Below are 18,643 nucleotides of genomic sequence, written 5' to 3'. Positions count from 1 at the left end.
AAACGTTGGACATTGATCATTGTTACCCCCGTGGTCAGAGCGGCGGCCTTTGGTCCACGCCCGCCCACGCTAACAAGTGAGTCAGTGTGGAGAAGTGGTGACAGTCGGTTGAATCTAAAGTTTCTAGCTAGCTGATCAGATGGAGGATGATGCTATAGCAAGTACAGTATGCCACTTCGTAGTGAGCCCAAGATAACGTTATGCAGTCAGTAAAACTAGCTTGGTATATAGCGCCACCTATTGGTTTGTAGGCTAATGTTACACAGGGCCAGACTTCCAGGGAACATAGTTGACTAAATCCTAATTGTCTGAAAGGTTAAACGACCTCCCTCAAAACAGTTTAAATATATAGATGTAAGGAAGTAAATAAATATGAATATTTAAAAGTGATCAGATTATGAAATGCAGTGATGGAGAATAAAATAAAGTGCATGTTTTAGAGGGAAGTGACCCCAGAGCCCTGTAACCGGATGGATTTAGTCCCACTGTGAGTTTACTGTTATTAATAATAATTCATAATAATTAATATCTTTATTGATACCCATCTGCTTATTTTCTCTATTTCAATTGAACACATATTCAGTAATGATAAAAAATAATGCAGAAATAACAAATGATTTCAGGGCCAGTGAATTATACTGGAACATCGTGCTCATTGTCGACACGCACAAAAGGAGGATCAGGTGTATTTATGTGTTTAAGGACATGCATGCAAAGATCACACTCCTGCAAGAATCCATAAACATGTTCAGCACACACACACACACACCTACACACACACACACACTTAAGATAAACTTTATGTCTGCACAAAAACAAGCACCGCTGTTCTGCCTTTTTCAGGATGTAAAATCAATCCTTCCTCGTGGTTGGTACCGTTTGTAGAAGCACAGAGCAACTGTGGAATTTATTTTCCTCCACCAAATTGTTGTTTTCCATTTTGTTTTTGTTTAGTTCTGTTTGTGCCGGATGGACGAGAGTCTGAGAGGAAACGACAGAACTGAAAACAGAGAACAGATTTCACTTCTTCAGAAGGTCTGAGGGGAAAAGACCGTATTCGTACCTGATAACAAAAAGGCAAATGAGCGTGCTTCGACGATGTTCCAAATATTGTGTCGGTGACTTTCTGGTCCCCTAACGGAGGAGGGAGGAGGCTTCAGTTGGTCAAAGAAATAAAGCGCATGCAGACGAGCGAGACAAGCTGAGCAGAGGGAGACGAGCAAGGCCACCCAGGCGAGGAGCCTCATGAAAAAGTAAACAGGAAATCAGCACCCAGGACGGGGCTCTGTCCTCCTGCCACCCACCGGCAGAGGAGGAGGGTGGGGGTCGTAGAGCAGAGGTGCCCGCTTTCTTTGCCCGAACAGACTGGGGCGTACCACAACCCCCCAAAACCCCTCCCCCCGCAGGGCCGGAGTCAGACGGAGAGGCTGGATGCACAGATGAATTTTTGATTTGGGAAATGGAAAAATGATAAAAAATACATCATAAAGGAACATGATAGCCCTGTGGAGTGTTGCTTTAAGACGGTGCAGCCAGTTAATGAAATAAAAGACACGTTTTCATGTAATTAATCAGGTTTTCTGCTCAAGCTTGGAACAGCAAATTAACGTGGTTTCTTTTAGGGTAATGACATTTTTTTACAACATTTGAGAGATACATTTTACAACTGGAGGTCCTGTTTCCTTCATTTCTTCTCTTTTAAAACTTGCTCAAAGTTTGCAAGGTAGTTCAGCTAATAAGCACGCCTGTGAGGCGCAGTTCAGGGCAACAAAAACCCACATTACATGGTCAACAAGAAGGCTGAAGGCAACGAAAGACAACGGCAATCTGTGGTAAGAGACGTTAACGTAAAGACAAATCTACATGGAAAGAGAAGAGATGATGAATACACCTCGACAGTTATAAAAAAACACCAAGTGCATGCTGGGAGATACTCATGGCGAGACAGGAAGTGAAAAATTAATGAGATGTAACATTTTTGCAGTGAGGTCATTTTTTCTGCCTCATTCTGCTCATAGCGTCAGCAGGTGTGTTGTCACCTCCTGAAACACACATGACACACACACACACACACACACAGCACTTCTGCTGCTCCAGACAGGGCTGCTTCAATGTGTGTGTGTGTGTGTGTGTGGAGGCCATTTGCAGGTAGGGAAATGAACACGTTGCGGCACTCAGAGGGCAGCTGCAGCCCTTCGATGTGCAAAATGCGTGATGCTCCCTGAGCTGGCAGCAGAGGAGGGGAAGGAGAGTGTTGTGACTGTGGAAGGTAAAGCAGAGAGTTTCACTGTGTGTGTGTGTGTGTGTGTGTGTGTGTGTGTGTGTGTGTGTGTGTCTGTGTGTGTGTGAGATCTAAAGTCCATCGTCGCTCACCTTTCTTCCATTTTAGGATGAAAAATAAACCCTCAGACGAATCAGATCGGTCCCTGCTGAATCATCGTCTAGCCTCAGACAGACAGACAGACAGACAGACAGACAGACAGACAGACAGGAGCTTACATGAAGGTGGTGAAGTTGTTATAATAGGCCAAAATGTTCTGCTGCTTTTGGGACCTGCTTTTTCAGCCCAACATCAACACTGATGGAGAAGCAAAAGTAAGAGGCGGCTAAACATGATAGAAAACACTAGATGGGTGAAGCCACCGGCGCCTTTCACAAAGTCTGTCCGCGAAATTGCGAGGCGTTGTTGTTCTGTCTTTAAGCCAGCATTGGAGGTAACAGAGTTCAGTCACCCTCTGTGTAAGTTGGGGAGCCAGCCAGGGTGGACAGGGGTTTGCAAGCAGCTCAAAGAAGGAGCTCCCAGACCTCGTTGCCTTCCCAATTCGCAAAGGATGAGTTTAACCGCCATAGCAGGGACAACAAATAACCCATATGATTCCACTAAAATGTTCGCTTACTCGTAAAAAGCAAAGCTTGCATGATGACAGGCCGTCTTCATGGTGGATGTCTGTATAAACGAGGCAGCTGAAAACACACAAACTGCTGTTGTGTTTTTCTGTTTGTGAACGTTACTTTTACCGTTTGTTTCACCGTGGATTAAAGTCTAAACTTACACCTGCTCCATCCTAGGTACAAAGATACACCCAGGTGCAACAAAGTTGGTCGTAACTTTCAGCTCGAGGTCGGACGTAACGTTACATCCAGGCATACGCCCAGCTGGTGCACTCGGCTCCAGGTCCTGGAAGGTCTTGCAGCCGTGTTGGAGGCCTGCAGCAGACAGCACATGAGCAGAGAGAAGAAGGAACACATGAGATTACGTAAGTTCTCCTGTTCTCTCCCACAATAGCAGCAAAGAGAATGATTTCTTTCCTTAACGAAGCTGATGATGACGACACTGTTTGCCTCCAGCTCTAGTGATGTTTTCACTTCGCTTAAAGTATCTAACGTGTTCTCCTGTTGAGGAAATTTCAATCCCTCCACCCGGGATGAATCAAACATGTTTTTATTTTATATTAACACTTCCTGTTTGGATTCATGTCGATGGTCGAAATGTAGAAAAGTGGAGAGAGAAGGAGGGAGGGGAAAACGTCGTGTACGAAGAAACAAGGTTGATGTTTGAGATAAAGAAAGGGTAGAGAGAGAGAGAGACAAAGAGAACGAGCGAGCGGAGGAGAAAGAGGAGAGAGAAGGAGGACAAGGCCCTCCACACTCAGCTACAGGAAAGACTGCAATTAATAATTTACATCATCTGTCACTGTGCGCTCCACTGGACCACTCAACAAACAGCACCCGTAATTTAAGGCACAAACACACACACTGGCACACATGCAAGGGCCCTGCACACACACACACACACACACACACAGACGCTCAGGAAATGCATGCGTGCAGGAGCTACATTAACACACACATGCACAAACACTAGTGGTCGCATGCGAGTGGCTGCACACACACACACACACACACACACATGCAGCACCAGGACTCACATGTGCACTCCCTGCCTGACTAAAAGCAAACAGCAGAGATCAAACGGCAGCACCGCGGCCCTCTCCTCTCCTTTATATCTGTTGTTTCAGATCCCACCCCGGACCCCTGTCTCTGTGAGTCTACACTGCAGGAAGCGTGCTCCTCACAGTCCTGCCTTTTGTCTCAGCGGCGGCCATGTTAAATTTATGCAGTGTGTGTCACTGCTAGCTGGCACCCGACAGTAAATATTTGATACGTTTCCCATCCCTCGGAGAAATTCCCCCAAGCATACGATCAGACCTGTTGGGGGCAGACTCAGAGCGAGAGCAGCCATGTTAAATTTACAACGTTTGTTTTGGAGAGTAAAAATCCAGCAAATACCCAGGTGGAAGTCATAAGTGATCGGGGGCGGCCATGACGGGGTGTCTGGCGCAGATTAAGATGGTTTCAAATGAGGAGCCTGCTAATCCTAGAGACACACAGACACTATGTGACTAAAGTGTGACTAAATATGAGCCGTTTCTGAAGGTCTTCTGAAACCGAACTTTTTAAGCTGCACTAATCAAAAGCAAATACCCGTTGTGATGTAGAAGGTTTCCCTGGAAGTAATAAACGCTGATGATACTGAGTAGCTGCATGTCGTGTTGGATTTATCGATATTAAATTAAAATGGCGGCAAAAACTAAAAAGAAATTAAGCACTGCAGGATTAAAGCTAAGTAGGAAACTTCTCCAAAGTGATTTAAACATCGAGAGGAAGCCACATGTTTAAAATATATAACCACAAAAAGGCGAAAGAATCTCCCCAAAACACATCGCTGCACATCGTCATCGCTAACCAACTGCTTTCCTTTGCCACTTTGACGTGCTGTAGTTTCTTAAACAGTTGCAGTTCGGTTGTGTTACTCTCAAATCCCACAGGATCCGTCTCCAGCGTGTTCCGTGTGCGCTGCGACCTCCGAAGTCGATTGCGCCCATTCAAGTCAATGGTCGTGATTCCACAGCATGCGCCGCGGTCCGTGAAGCGTCTCTCCGCTCTGCTCTGTAAGCTCGAGTAAAGCTGAACAGAGCAGATCGTTCCAAACAGGAAGTCACACACGAAAACGGCATACAGCATCCGGTCATTTCAAAATAAAACACCATGTACAGACCGGGACAGACTCCTGTTTTTTTCCGTTTCCATAACAACAACACACTGAAATCTGGAAAAAAGAACACTTTTAATTAAGTCGTGTACTCAGCCATGGTAGGAGCACAAAAATCACAGAATGATCTCCAAATGAGCAGATAATCAACCTCAGAGGTGCAAACTGAACTGAACTGTGTGTTGCTCTGTTTAACTTTGATGTTATCGCGTGATTTCCCAATTCTCGCGCGATAACGTAATTCTCCCACGATCTTGTGATCTCTTGAATCCAGCTGCTTGGGCCAGCGCTCCGCTGCGCTGCGGATCAGAAACGCAGATGGAACGCGCCAGGTGGTTAGCGCTGTGAGGCAACACCGCTAACAACTGCACCCCCGTGTCGCCCTGTGTTACAGTCAAAATTCGACCGTCGAACACCGACATTCGCTTGATAATAACTGAAGCAGCTATATATGGTTGATGACTTCACTTTGACTCATCGTATCCTCTGCACTTCATCACTCTTCGCTTCAGCGACACAGTTAGCATGTTTGTTGCTATTCAAATGTTTCATTATTAAACAGCCGTGACTGAAAGTTTAAGAAAATCACACCGACTGTCCATCACAGAAACTTCTCTGCAGCCATGACGACACCCTCCTTCCTGGTGATGACATCATAGACAAGTGACATCATGTGGAAAGCGGCATGTTGCTAAAAGAAGGCTAATGGTGTCAGAGGCTGAGGAGTGACTTCAGCGGCTGCAGTCTGAATAGTTTATGAACAGCTGAGTGGAGAGAGTCGGACAGGATGACAGTGTGAGGTAAGAGAAGAGCCTGATCTGTAAATACTTTGGAAGATGCAACAAGAAATAAAAACGAGAGAAAAGCCTGGACAGTGTCGGGGCGTCACCTCACATACTCATGGAGGGCGGTGTGGCCTTCAGGCGTCATCAGAATATTCAGACATTTAAATACATATCTGAATTTTGACGAGGCTGTCGGGAGCGATCACACATGGAGACAAGGTCAGAGACACGCACAAACCAGAATGGAAAACATTTCAATTTCACACTTCATCTGTCAGAAAATATCTGTCCCTCTCCCCTTCACACACACACACACACGCTCACACACACGCACACGCGCGCGCACACACACACACCTTTCCAGATTATGAGAAGTGTTTGAATGAGATGGTGTGATACAACACCTGAGCCAAAACTTTGCTTAAATAGAGTTTCAAGGGGAATGCCACTTATTGAAGGAACTCCACATTTCCAAAACATGACAAACATTCAGGATTTTAAGGAAAGGCAGCTTTCTGTGTGCAGCACGTCTCGCACACTGAGGGAATTCAAAGTGTGGGTCCCAATCCAGGGGCTGCATCCTTTTAAGGACATCTCTTGAAGGCTGTCACAGTTCGGATGCGGCCGACAAATGCGTCCTCCTTTTCCCGGACCATGAAGGATCCATCGGGTGCATCCTTTGTGGACGAACGTATCCACAGATTCATTGAGCGCCAATCCAAACGAGATGGCGGACTCTTAAACGAGCGAGGAATACTCTTTAAACGTGAAAGTTTTTGATTTGAACTCAATCGAACAGCTGCGAGACAAATGTTGAAAATCCTTAAAATTATCTTTCACAATAGGTTAGGTTACGTGAGTTATGTTAGCTAGTAAGCCAGCTAGCTATCTGTTGCTAGGCAACAGGAGCAGCACTTTGAGACACAAGAGTAAGGGCGAGAACAGCTGGTGACACAAACAGGAAATCCTCTGTAGACCAGACCGGCCTTAGCGCTCTATGCTGACCTGAAGGACGCAGCCTCTGAACGCAGACACAGCTACAGTTATTAAAAATGACAGAGGGTTTTTATCTTTATTCTTTTTGCTTTCCTGTCTCCTTATCTTCCTGCTCCAAGCACCGCACAATAATATAATAATAATTAATAACAAATCAACAATAGATGCAGCAGAAACTGCATTGCCTCTAATCCTGTCTCTTTGCTCCATGGGCATTCATGAACGGTGTGTTTGACCTGAGCCTGAATGCAGCTGGATCACATGACAGCTTGTGCTGACAGGTTACACAGCTGCTGTTTAAATAAGCAGATCTTTGGATCCAGGACAAATTTAAAACCGAGCCTCAGGTTGTGCTCTTAACATCTACTGAGCTACATCACAGACTTCACCTCCCTGTGCCCGTTCATCTTTAAAGGAGAGAGCCAGACTCACAGGTAAAGGTTCAGACTGTAGGTTGAAGTTGCACTTTAATCTTGTGAAAACAAATATTCTTTTCGCAGCAGAATACCAAAGTTTCCACCTTAAGCTTGATCACATTGCACATGTGTGGATGAAGTCATTATTCTACGCTATGTGGGGTAAAAAGCCTGCATCAGAGGGTGACCAGAAACCATAACATCAAGAGCATACATTACATATCTTAAATAACTATATGTTGTACAGATACTAATGACATAAAGCAATAAAAGACACTACATCATCATGAGCAAAAATATCAACATGTGTACTGTATCATTTATAAATACTCACAATGAGCAAACGCACCAATGTGGAAATTGGAGGACTCTTTCTATTGCAGTATTCATTTAAATTCATCCAAAATAGCTGAGACTGTACTTCCTGTTCCAACCATCAGGTTGTAAAAACCTCCAAATGAAGCTTCAGTTCATTCATTCACAATCATTCCTTGATTTTAACGTGTGCTGGTTTACGGAGACACTACCTCTGACCTGTAAAAGTCGGCCTCACACATGAGCACACACACATCATAACCCCCGACACGTACAGTCTTTAAATACACTAACCACTCTAACACACTTACCGTGTAAGATGCCCCCAGACTGTGTGTCCTGCTGCTGGTCGGACCTCCAGGCCTCATCAATATTGTAAACTGGTACTTAGCGGACAAAAGACAGCAAAGACCGGAGCAGAGGACACCTGGGGCAGAGAAAGAGCGGCCCGGATCTGCTGTGGAGGTCTGTTCGTCCATCTAACACACTGTGAATGTGTGTGTGCCGGGTGTAACGGCAGATGGGAGTCTCACTGGCCAGTTTTCTCTCCCACAATGCACCTCTTCTTAAATCTATTTTTATATGTTGTTTTCAACATTTAGAATAGATAAACAATGTTAAATGAAAACCTCTCTCTTTTGGATGTTTTAGAGAATGCTTTCATTACATCCCGGCTTCACCACTGTGCAAAACTTGTGTAGAGTTTGTCTTTCTGTCCGTTTCAGGATTAAGACTTGATTGTTTATAAGGTTTTAAATGGCTCCTTCTTCTCCAGGATTTCCTGCAGTATCACACTCCACTGAGAGCCCTTAGGTTGACCAACCACTTGCTCGTGAAAGTCTCAAGATCCAAACTTAAAAACAGAGCGATCCGAGCCTTTGCACTGGCTGCTCCCAATCCATATAAGAATTTCGCTCCATCGCTTGAGAGTTTGAAGTCGCTGCTAAACACCCATCTTTTCTCAATGGCCCTCCATTCAAGTTGAGCTAGACTCTTCCTCTTTTACCTTAAATCAATCCACCAAAAAGAGTCCCAAGTTACCTGACTTCACCCTGGCATCAACAGACTTAGCAACGGACCTGATCACAAAATTACGTCACCGTCAAGAAGTCCGGAGGCGTAAAGACTTTATTGTTCCCCTTGAACAAGTGGCTAAACCTGAGCGGATGCAGTGGGGCTGCTTGGTGTCCAGCAGCAGCAGGTTGTGGTTGTACTGGGCAGCACTGAGGTGAGAGTACTTTAATGCGGTGTGAATAGGAATCAGGTTGACGCTTAAAAAGGAGTGTGCACACTCCTGAAAGAGGAATAAAGCGACGAATCCTCGCTGAGTGACGGACAGTCAAAGATGTGAAAGGATGTGTTTACTTCTCCTCCTCCTAAACCCTGCCACTCAGCCTGTGTGTCCACAGCATCGGCTCAGTTAACAAAATCAATAAGCCTGCGTGTGTGTGAACGTGTCGTGAGGAGTGTATGAGTGTGTGAGGGGGAGGACGGGGGAGGTTTATGTGTGTGCAGGTGAGAGAGTTGTTCCCAAGGCAGGACGTCCCTTTTCCCTCACATCAATTATTGAGGCGTCAGGACACACTGCGAGCTCCTGGGGGGGGGGTCACAGGTCAGGAGACCAGGACTCCAATGGGGCTTTCAGGGGCCTCAGCGTCCCTCACCCCATCCACACACACATGCTCAAGCACACACACCCACACATGGCTTCCAAAGGAGGCTCAACATACAGAGAGCATATATACTGCGCATTAACTCACTCACAGTGTTGGAGGTCAACTGTTCGAGCGTCTTTGAGGGGAAGCAGGTATTTTCCACCAATGTTAAACATTTGAACCATTTTACTCTAAGGTAATGACAGCTGTCCGTAACACAGATAGGGCTGTAGAAGGCCGTTTAGCCGTCATATGTGTACCACTGTTTAGGCCATTTTGTTTTTGGTTGCTTTTCCTTAAATAGGGAGACCTGTTTGAACCCACAGCAGCGACTAAACTGATCTTAGACCGTCATATTTTGAAGCGTATGACCTACAATGGGTTCAAAACCAATTGCCCAGGAGGGACACTTTGGTTGAATTCAAATTGCATTAAGCACTGCAGATTGTCTACTTTACCAAACACCCCCAGAGACAGACTGAAGTGCACAAGCTCTTTGGGCCAAAAGAAGCCTGAATTACTTGTGCAAAATATCAAGTCCTCTCCAAACATCACACTTAATGTTGGTGTCTCAACATCACTGGACGAGCACATGCAACAATACAAGACCAAAATCAGTTGATTATGCAAATGTTTCACTTCTGAGAAAGGTATAAATTGTCAATGCCAGAGGTCAGACTGTGCCACAGAGAGATGCATTGAGCTGGCTTGGATTCAGTGTTGAAGGACTCCTTTGGCAGTGTTGGATGCTTTGCATTTGAAAGGATTGTACCTTGGTTCTTTGCCGGAAAACAGAGGGTGTGATCCTTCGTGTTGGGTGACTTACTGCCTCATGCAAAGCTGTTCAACTATCTTTTGGTCTTGTCCATCAATGGGGGTAAAAGGATCTTAAGAGGGACCAGCAGATTGGTGCGGCACCGGCAAAACTGTTGTGGGTGCTGAGCTGGAAGCAAAGCTTTCGACGTATCAGAATCAGAAATACTTTATTTATCCCCGTAACCGTAACAGGCTGCAGGCATTGCATTTACCAGTCGATATGCTCCAACCATCTCCAAGGGTTATGAGATTTGGAAAGTAACAGAAAGAATGATCGAAGACGCGAGAGCCCGCGTTCCTTTTGCAGGATTGTTGCGCTGCAGCCTTAGAGATGGAGTGAGGATCTTGGACATCCAGAGGGAGCTCGAGGTAGAGCCACTGCTCCATCGAATCAAAAGGGTTCTGAGGTTGTTCCGGGAGCTGATTAGGATACTTTGTTGGTTCCTTCTTTTGGGGGTTCTCTGGGCACGACCACATGTTAGAAGACCCTGAACACACTGGAGGGATTACATCTCATCTGGCTTGGGAATGCCTAAGGATGCCCCAGGTGAGAAAACTTTGCTGGGGAGAGGGACCTCTGCACTAACTTGCTCAGCCTGCTGCCACCACATCCTGACTCTGGCTCATCTCATCATCGACTGAGGACTGCAAGGTCCAGATACTCCCTAACTACACAGAAATAGCCTCAAAAGCAATAACCAAACTGAAGTTATGTGGTTTTGCTTCTTAGAGCAGAGCTGGAACTGTACTTCAGCTACACAAACTGCTGCAAATCCCTTCAAAATCCCTCACTGAACTCCCTTATTCTCCAAGCAGCTCGGAGGGGTTTAAGGACTTTATACCTCAAGACAAGATTGTCAAGATTTACTACATTTGCCTCCCGCTCCTCCGTCCCTCTCCTCACCCCCTCTTAAGGTTCTGACATGCTTTGAGGGAGTTATTCCATCGTGAGACTCCCGAGTCCATCTTCATCCTCCCCATCACTTTGAGCACAGGGCTATTCTGGCCCGAGACCACCAAAATACCCCCTCACCTCCCACCTCTCTCAGCCACACTTTACTCTCACCCCTCCACCACCACCACTACCACCGCTGGCTACATTAAAGGTAGGGATGGCTGATGCGTGTAGCGTTAAAGGGGCGGGCGGCCCAGCAGCGCCTGCCCGTGTCTGGGCCGGGGCCCGGCTCATGAAATATTGACGGGCGAGTGTCCCTTCCAGGAGCTGGCTCGCTCGGTCTTGGGAGGAGGAGGGGGGAGGGAGGGGGAGGAGCAGGAGGGCCACATTAATATTTCAGACTGCAATCTCCTGCTTGACAAACTCTCCCACGTGATTGGGTAAAAAGCCGCTTGCATTGCCTAGCAAGCACCATGCTCCCCCCCCTTACATCACCCCTTCCTCCCCACTCCGCTCTCTCTCTTCATTTCTCTCAGGCTCGCTCGTCCTTTCTTTCTGTTTGCTTCCTCACCCTCCTTCCTCTCACCTCACCCCTCTTGCTTCTTAACCAAATTTGATTCCTATGTCTTTGTGATTGGTGTTTGGATGCAGCGGGATGATTTGGCGGCGGGGCAAGGGGTGAGTGGTGGAGGAAGGGGGGTAATTAATTACGGCCAGTGAATTTGGTCGGCCCTGGTAGTCGTGGGCCCCCGCGCTCGGCTGGCCGAGGCCTCCAGGGGCCCTGCTCGTGGGTCCTGCCGAATGAAGTGGCATCCATTTTTTATGAAGAGCAGGTTATCCTATTTAGTCAGATTAAAACAGGCGAGGAGGAGGAGGAGGAGGAAGAGGGGACAGATCCAGGCAGAAGAGAGCAAGCCAGAAAAAACGAACCTTCCTCTCCTCCCATTTACCCCTCTTACCTCCCCCCTCTTCTGTCTGCTTTACTTTACTCTTAAGCTTCACTCAAAAACAACCTACCCCTCCTTCTCCCATCAACCCCATCTCACCCCCGCCGTCCCCCCCACCCACCCATTAACCTGGTTATGGGTGCAGAGTGCTTTGCTGACCCTTTGCCAGGTGTGGCATAGCCCTCAGTTTTATCTCTTCCGTGTGTTTCTGTGACTCATTCTTCTCCGTCTCTCTTTTCCGTCTCACTTCCTCTCTGAGCATCCTCCCCCTTTATAACTTCTCTCGGCTCTCTCTTGCCATTTTGAGGTTTATTCAAGCTTTCCCCTCCACTGCCCCGCACACACTCCAGCAGTGGATAAAGCGGAATCTTCTGATTGATTTTTAGATGTCTTTTAACGGCAGGAAATTGTTTACTATCGTGTGCAGTTGTTGGTAACAAAGCACTCAAGCAGTGTAACCTGCGCGAGCAGACGCCACGTGTCAAATTCTTTTAATACCACATATTTCTACAAATATCTCCACCAGGGGAAACATTAATGTGACTGAATTTGCAGCAGAGAAAATTTAATTCTGCTGTAAATAATTTATTGACAGCAACCATCTCAGACACCACTTCCACACTGCATGTTTTTAGGCTCCGCCCACTGACTTTTATGCAAACCAATGGGGTTATACCTGTGACTAACGCTTGTATAACTGCCATTTTCTTGGCGAGGAGACATAACTACTTTTCTCCTCGCCTGCTGTCATCTTTTATAAGCGTTTTCTTCAGTCTGGGCGTGTAAATCGGAGTCTAAATACACAGCATCGTCTCAAAGAGCGATATAGTAAGACGTGGGCGGGGTGAGTATGTAGATTTAACATTTATAAAAGCATACACGGCATGTATACACTCATGCAAATTTCATGTTTGCACATTCATGACCCTCCTGCCTCTCGTCCCTGCGTCCGTCCTGTAATCCAGCAGCCTCAGTCATGAAATGATGTTCACACAGCAGACTGAGTGAGCTTTAGGGAGGCTGGATAAATGCTTAAAGGCCCACTGCCAGGATAACTTACCCTCGTCTGGGCAGTGGAGGTGTGAGAGCAATAAAATATATATTTATAAAAAACTCCTCCTGGACCAAATCACAACCAGAAAACATCCACACCGAGCCCCCGGGGGGCAGACAGGAAGTGGAGAAGCCACCCCAAAAGCCTAAAAGCTGAATGAATTAATAACACTTTCACTTCTGTCATTTCTTAAAACATTTAGGTGATCAGCAGCAAAGAGCATGAATTAGAAAGTAGTTTTATGAGAGCAGCGAGAAAGCCTCTGAAATGAGACTTCTCCAGTGAACCCAACACAGATCTCTCAGATTGTTTTCAGTCACGTTCAAATGAAGGTTTCTGTGTAACTTCCCCCCAGGATGCAGACAAGATGCCTTGTTCTCCCTCTTCCAAAAATATGTTGTTGTTATTGTTCGGTTTAGCCATGAATGCAACTTACTTCAGGCCAGAGAGAGACATCCTGTTTCAGCAGCATCTACAGCAGAACCACCCAATCACTCTGATGGTTCCTCGATTCTGCACCAGCACCTTTTGGTGACCGGCCACGTTGAGTACACGCATCCCCTGAGACACACGCACATCATACGGAAGGAAGGGATATGGGACTTTAAAGAATGCCGCAAACTAACCGCGGAGGAGCGCAGCAGGAAGCGTCTCAGGCCGTCCTACTGTCCGTGTTGTCCGCCAGCCCTTGGTAGCGGGTTCATAAATCACCCGTTGTCCCAAAACTGGATTTATTTCTCCAACTAGCTCACCTGGAAACAGGAATAACGCCAGTGTGTCCGGCGCTTTGGACAAAGAGGCCAGGGAAACAGGAGGGCTCACACTGAGCAGTTAACCATGCACAGAGATACTGACTGTCCGTTTGATATTTGTGCCTCTGGAGGGTTTCGGGGGTTGGTGTGTACTGCATTATTTGTTGACTGTTTGGCTGTTATATAAAACTTTGTAGGGACAATTGAAGTGATCTGTGTTCTTTGGCTTGCTGGGGTGTGAGAGGTTGAGGGATCCTCCTGAGTGGCGCCCCTGCATTAGCGTTATAACCTGACACTCTAATGTCTAGTAGTTGTTACCCTCAAATTCTACACGATCTGTCTCTGCCGCGTTCCGTGTGCGCCGCGACCTCCAGAGTCGATCGCGCCCATTCAAGTCAATGCTCGTGATTCCATAGCACGCGCCGCGGTCCGTCTCTGCAGCGTCCCAGAAGCGTCTCTCCACTCTGCTCCGCTAAAGCATGCGTCAAGCTGAACAGAGCAGATGTGTCCCAAACAGGATGTCCAGAACTGCGGCGCAGACGGAACACGCCGGACACGGATCCTGCGGGATCCAGGTGTTAGAGACCTGCAGTTGTCTTAAGATGACGTTCTCCAGTTAACACTGTTAAACACAGATGATGCTTTTGGGTTTTTTTGTAACTGAAAAAAATCCATCGACACCTTAAGATATTAAGTTTTATACAGAGATAAGTCTTACGTTTGTGGACAAAGAAAATGTGTCTTTCTGTCCACATTCACTGTTTTTTAACTCTCCCCTCATTTATAAAACTCTTCTTTCTTCTCCTGTCTATTTAAGTCTTTCCTTTTGTCTACCTTTGTTTCTCTCTTCATCTTGTCTTCATCCACACAGCCTCCCTCAGCACCACTCCGTCCCATCCATCTCCACCTCCCCCTCTTCTTCTTCTGCTACTACCTGTCCGCCTCCCGCTGTGGGAGGTTTCTGTTAAATGATGCAGGAGGCCTCAGACAGAACTGTAACATGGCAAAGCCAATGGCACGTAAAAACCAGCATGGCCAGCATGAAACATCCTCCTGGGGTCGGAGGTGGAGGAGAAGAGCAAGGCAGGGCAGGTGAGAGATGAGAGAGGGAGGTGAGGAGAAGGTGAGGTGTGAACGTAAGAAGGAAGGAGCAAAGAAAGGGAGGAGACTGTGGAGGAAAATCTACGACGCCCAGGGCAGGGGTCACATGGCGATGGAGGAAGTCGAAGACAAACCATCACTGATTCGAAGGCTGCCTCATTTGGTCACATGACCCTCACATTTCACATCGTGCTGGACCATCAGGAGTCTTCGGAGGCGGGAAGGTAAGACGGAAGGATGGATGACAGGTCGATGAGAGACAGAAGAACGAGAGTGAGAGGAAACAGATGAAAGCAAAGAAGAAAGAAAACACACACACGCACTGTGGCCCGATACTGTTGACCCTAACCTCTGAGCAAAGCACCAAGCTGTTCTGATCTGTGCTTCAGTCCTCACACACACACACACACACACACACACACTGTCTCTCTTCCTGTCCCTGCAGAGCTGCCTGGCTAACAGAAATCATGACTCTGTGTTAGTGCTCAGAGTCCAGCCATGCAGATGATGCGGGGAAGTAACTCGGGAACACACACAGATTCACACACGCCAGTGACTTTCCTAACGGCCGTGTTTTAAAGGACACGGCCGGTGGGACAGACAGTGAGCGAGAATCAATGAGGAGGCAGGGACTCCCCGTGTGTCTGAGACCCAGAGCTACATGCACTCATGTATGTGGACCCACGGTGTGTGTGTGTGTGTGTGTGTGTGTGTGTGTGTGTGTGTGTGTGTTTGTCTTTCGGAATGCTACTCTGTCTATTATAGTGTATCACAATAGTACAGTAAAAATGTATTTGTTGCACCAACAGAGACAGGTAGAAATGTTCTTATATAAAGGATGACCGTAGCAGAGTAGCGCCCCCTTGTGAGCAGCAAAGTAAATATTGGATAAGTTGGATTTCATAAACTGTGTGCCAAAAGTAAAATCGGCCTTTTCCTTTAATGCCTTGTAACTTTAGAACAAGTTCCTGATAAATCAATCTTACATCATCTTACAGAACATTTTTTTTGCTTTTTACAGGTGCCATTATTTGTCATTATTATTCTGAGCCTCTGTCCAAACAGGGCGGCATGCATGCTAGGCTAAAAGCTAGCCCATTCGAGCCACCGCTCCCTATACTCTTCCCAACAAACGATCCATCCGGAGCAAGATGGATGAAATCCCCACTGCGACGACAACCCGTCCATCTATCCAACTGCTGCAGCATGACTTTCACAGAGACGTAGCCGGACAGCATCGCTACAGATGCTGCTATCGAGTTAGCAGGCCGCACCGCCTACCAACAGCAGACTCTAGCAAGAAGATCAGCATCATCTATTCATGTAACTATTGGTGCACGAGCACTACCATCATTAGCAGACACTGCAGCTCTGACCTGGAATTCATATTACCAAAATGCAGGCCCTTCTTCTACTTACCGAGGGAATCCACTGTTGCTAACTCCAAGCTAGCATTAGCGCAGCTGTTTTTTTCTTTTTGCTGATTTGTTTTCGTCCCTGTTTGTTCTGTATCAGTTTGTCATGTTTGGTTTCATAAGGTTTTTATAACTCTGTCTTACCTTTTTATAAAATGTTTCATGTTTTGGTGCCTCTCTTGACCCGGACTTTCTTGCAGAAGAAGTGTCTCAATGGGACCTTTTGGATTTTGCAATGGATAGATACATTTGGAATAAAGCCCAGTTCAGATCAATGATTCGCAAAGCAACAAAACAGTTTCAGAATATTGCAGAGAAAATTGCAGCGGTGTGAGCTGGTTAGTTGCAGAGCGTCTGAAGCCGTTGCCTGGAGTTGCAAAAGATTTGACCTGTCAAATCTCCAAATGCAGTTTTAGAACTTAATTTTGATGTACCTATTTCACTTCAGCCAATCAGGAAACAGCATAAGTTGGCGTAGGCACCCTGTCTCTGGCGCTGCAGCAGCCAAAGACGGCTCCAGATCCTCTCTTTCCAAACTCTCTGTCTTTAACTTTTATTAATCAGTGTTACAGCGAACATCGTGAGCACGTCACTGTCACTGTCATCCACTTCTTTTTATAACGATAACAGAAATCCAGCTAGATAATTCATGTAACCTGGGCCTAATTCTAACGTTAGATAGTATTAACGCAGAAGTAATGGGGTATGTCAGTGCGTCGTTGCTATGGAGACGGTCAGCTGTGTCTGTGTGCGTTGCTTTGATGTGAACGGCCCAGTTTTAGAATGTTGACGTTTAGATGTCGAGGGATTCTTCTGGCAGTTGCATCGAGTCTCGTTGTGAATCACTGATCTGAACTGGCATTTAGAGTCTTTGGGGGCAACTGACCGAGCTCAGGACACAATAAATACTTATTACGACTTTGTTGTTTTGGCAAAAAGGTTTGGCAAACACTTGCTCGGAGCAATATTAGCATTCATTTAGAGACATGTTCATGGCAAACTTCAATTTCCCTCGTTTTTGCTTTATTTTGGTCTCTACCAGCGTACCCCCTGTCTGTTCTGACACAGATCTAGATACAAGAAGACATTAAAACAATTGTTAACCTTTTTAATATGATTAACTTGTAGGTTAGTGAAGCTTTGGCTGAGTCTGTGTTAGCTGGTAGTTTGTGAAAATATAAAATATGAATGCACCTGTCATCACGTCAATATGCTCAGGGTTTCTATACGACTGTTGGCATTTTGACTTCAACCCATGCCCGTCAACTTTTTGTTTTAACTGTCACCACTTACTGTATTTTGGTTTGTCAGTTACATGAGGAGAAAACGTGTGTGACGTGCCGCCCGTCCAGGTGGAGGTCCTCTCAGGTTAAAGCTGAAAACAAAAACACAGATACACGAATAAAAGCATTCAGCCGACCTGACAGTACCTGGCTCCCCACAGACATGAGTGGACAGAACAGACACACACACACACACACACACACGTGTAGTGAAAAAGCAACAAAACACTCTCTGACACACTTCACTGGACAGCACACATGATGGCAGATCTCTCTGTCTGTCCCAGCGGGCCGACTGGAGACATCTCAAAACATCCAAGAGTCCAATTTTGGACAACATGCACTTGTTTTCCTTTTCACCACATGGATGCATCACAGTTTCCATGATTTTTTACACACCCGCTAATCTGAAGCTTTTTAGATAGTTCCGTTGAATACTGTTGGTGCAGGGATTGTTTGTTGGTATTTTATGTATGTATTGTGGAAGTGTGCTGTTACAGGTTTTGGGGTCTAAGAGGTCATCAAGCTCACTCCCAGCCCCCGAACGTCCACGCTAAGCGGCAGTAAAACCATGAACAGACCCCGTCCAAACTGAAGGTAGGATGTTTTTACTCCCCCACCACTCAGGACGAGATGACTCCATTAACGGACCTGCCGCCTCTCTCTCTCTCCCCCACCGACACTTTTACAGTACTCTTCCACCTTGTGAATTATGAATGGAGGGGCCCCTTGTTTTTCTGCCCCGGCCGGCCCGGTGTCCACTCAGTGCACTCTACTGTACATGCACACATCACATTTAAACACAGAGCAAAACGGGACGGAGGGAGGAACCGGATCAGATCGATGGGGAGAAAGTTTGGGAGGAGAGAAACGACTGCTGTACGACTTTTAAGGTGTCTGTGGTCTCTGATACGTCTAGAAAGCCACAGGCATGAGCGACGTCTGACTTTGTACAGTGGAGGCGTAGCTCTTGAGATATTCACCTTTAGCACTAGCGACCACATGGCAGCACGATGGACTTCAATAGAGTTTTTAGTATTGAAATAAAAAATAATTTGCGATCAAAATTCAAGACAGAGTTCATGAATTTATCAAGATTCATTTAAGAGGCTTTGTTATGGACCTAAAATGTTTGATAGCTAGTTTCAAACACCTTTCTT

The sequence above is a fragment of the Semicossyphus pulcher genome, unplaced genomic scaffold (genome assembly GCF_022749685.1).
Source record: "Semicossyphus pulcher isolate SPU_LCO1_2020_fin unplaced genomic scaffold, fSemPul1.0.p SCAF_10, whole genome shotgun sequence".
Lineage (NCBI taxonomy): Eukaryota > Metazoa > Chordata > Actinopteri > Labriformes > Labridae > Semicossyphus > Semicossyphus pulcher.
This window is presented reverse-complemented; position numbering follows the sequence as displayed.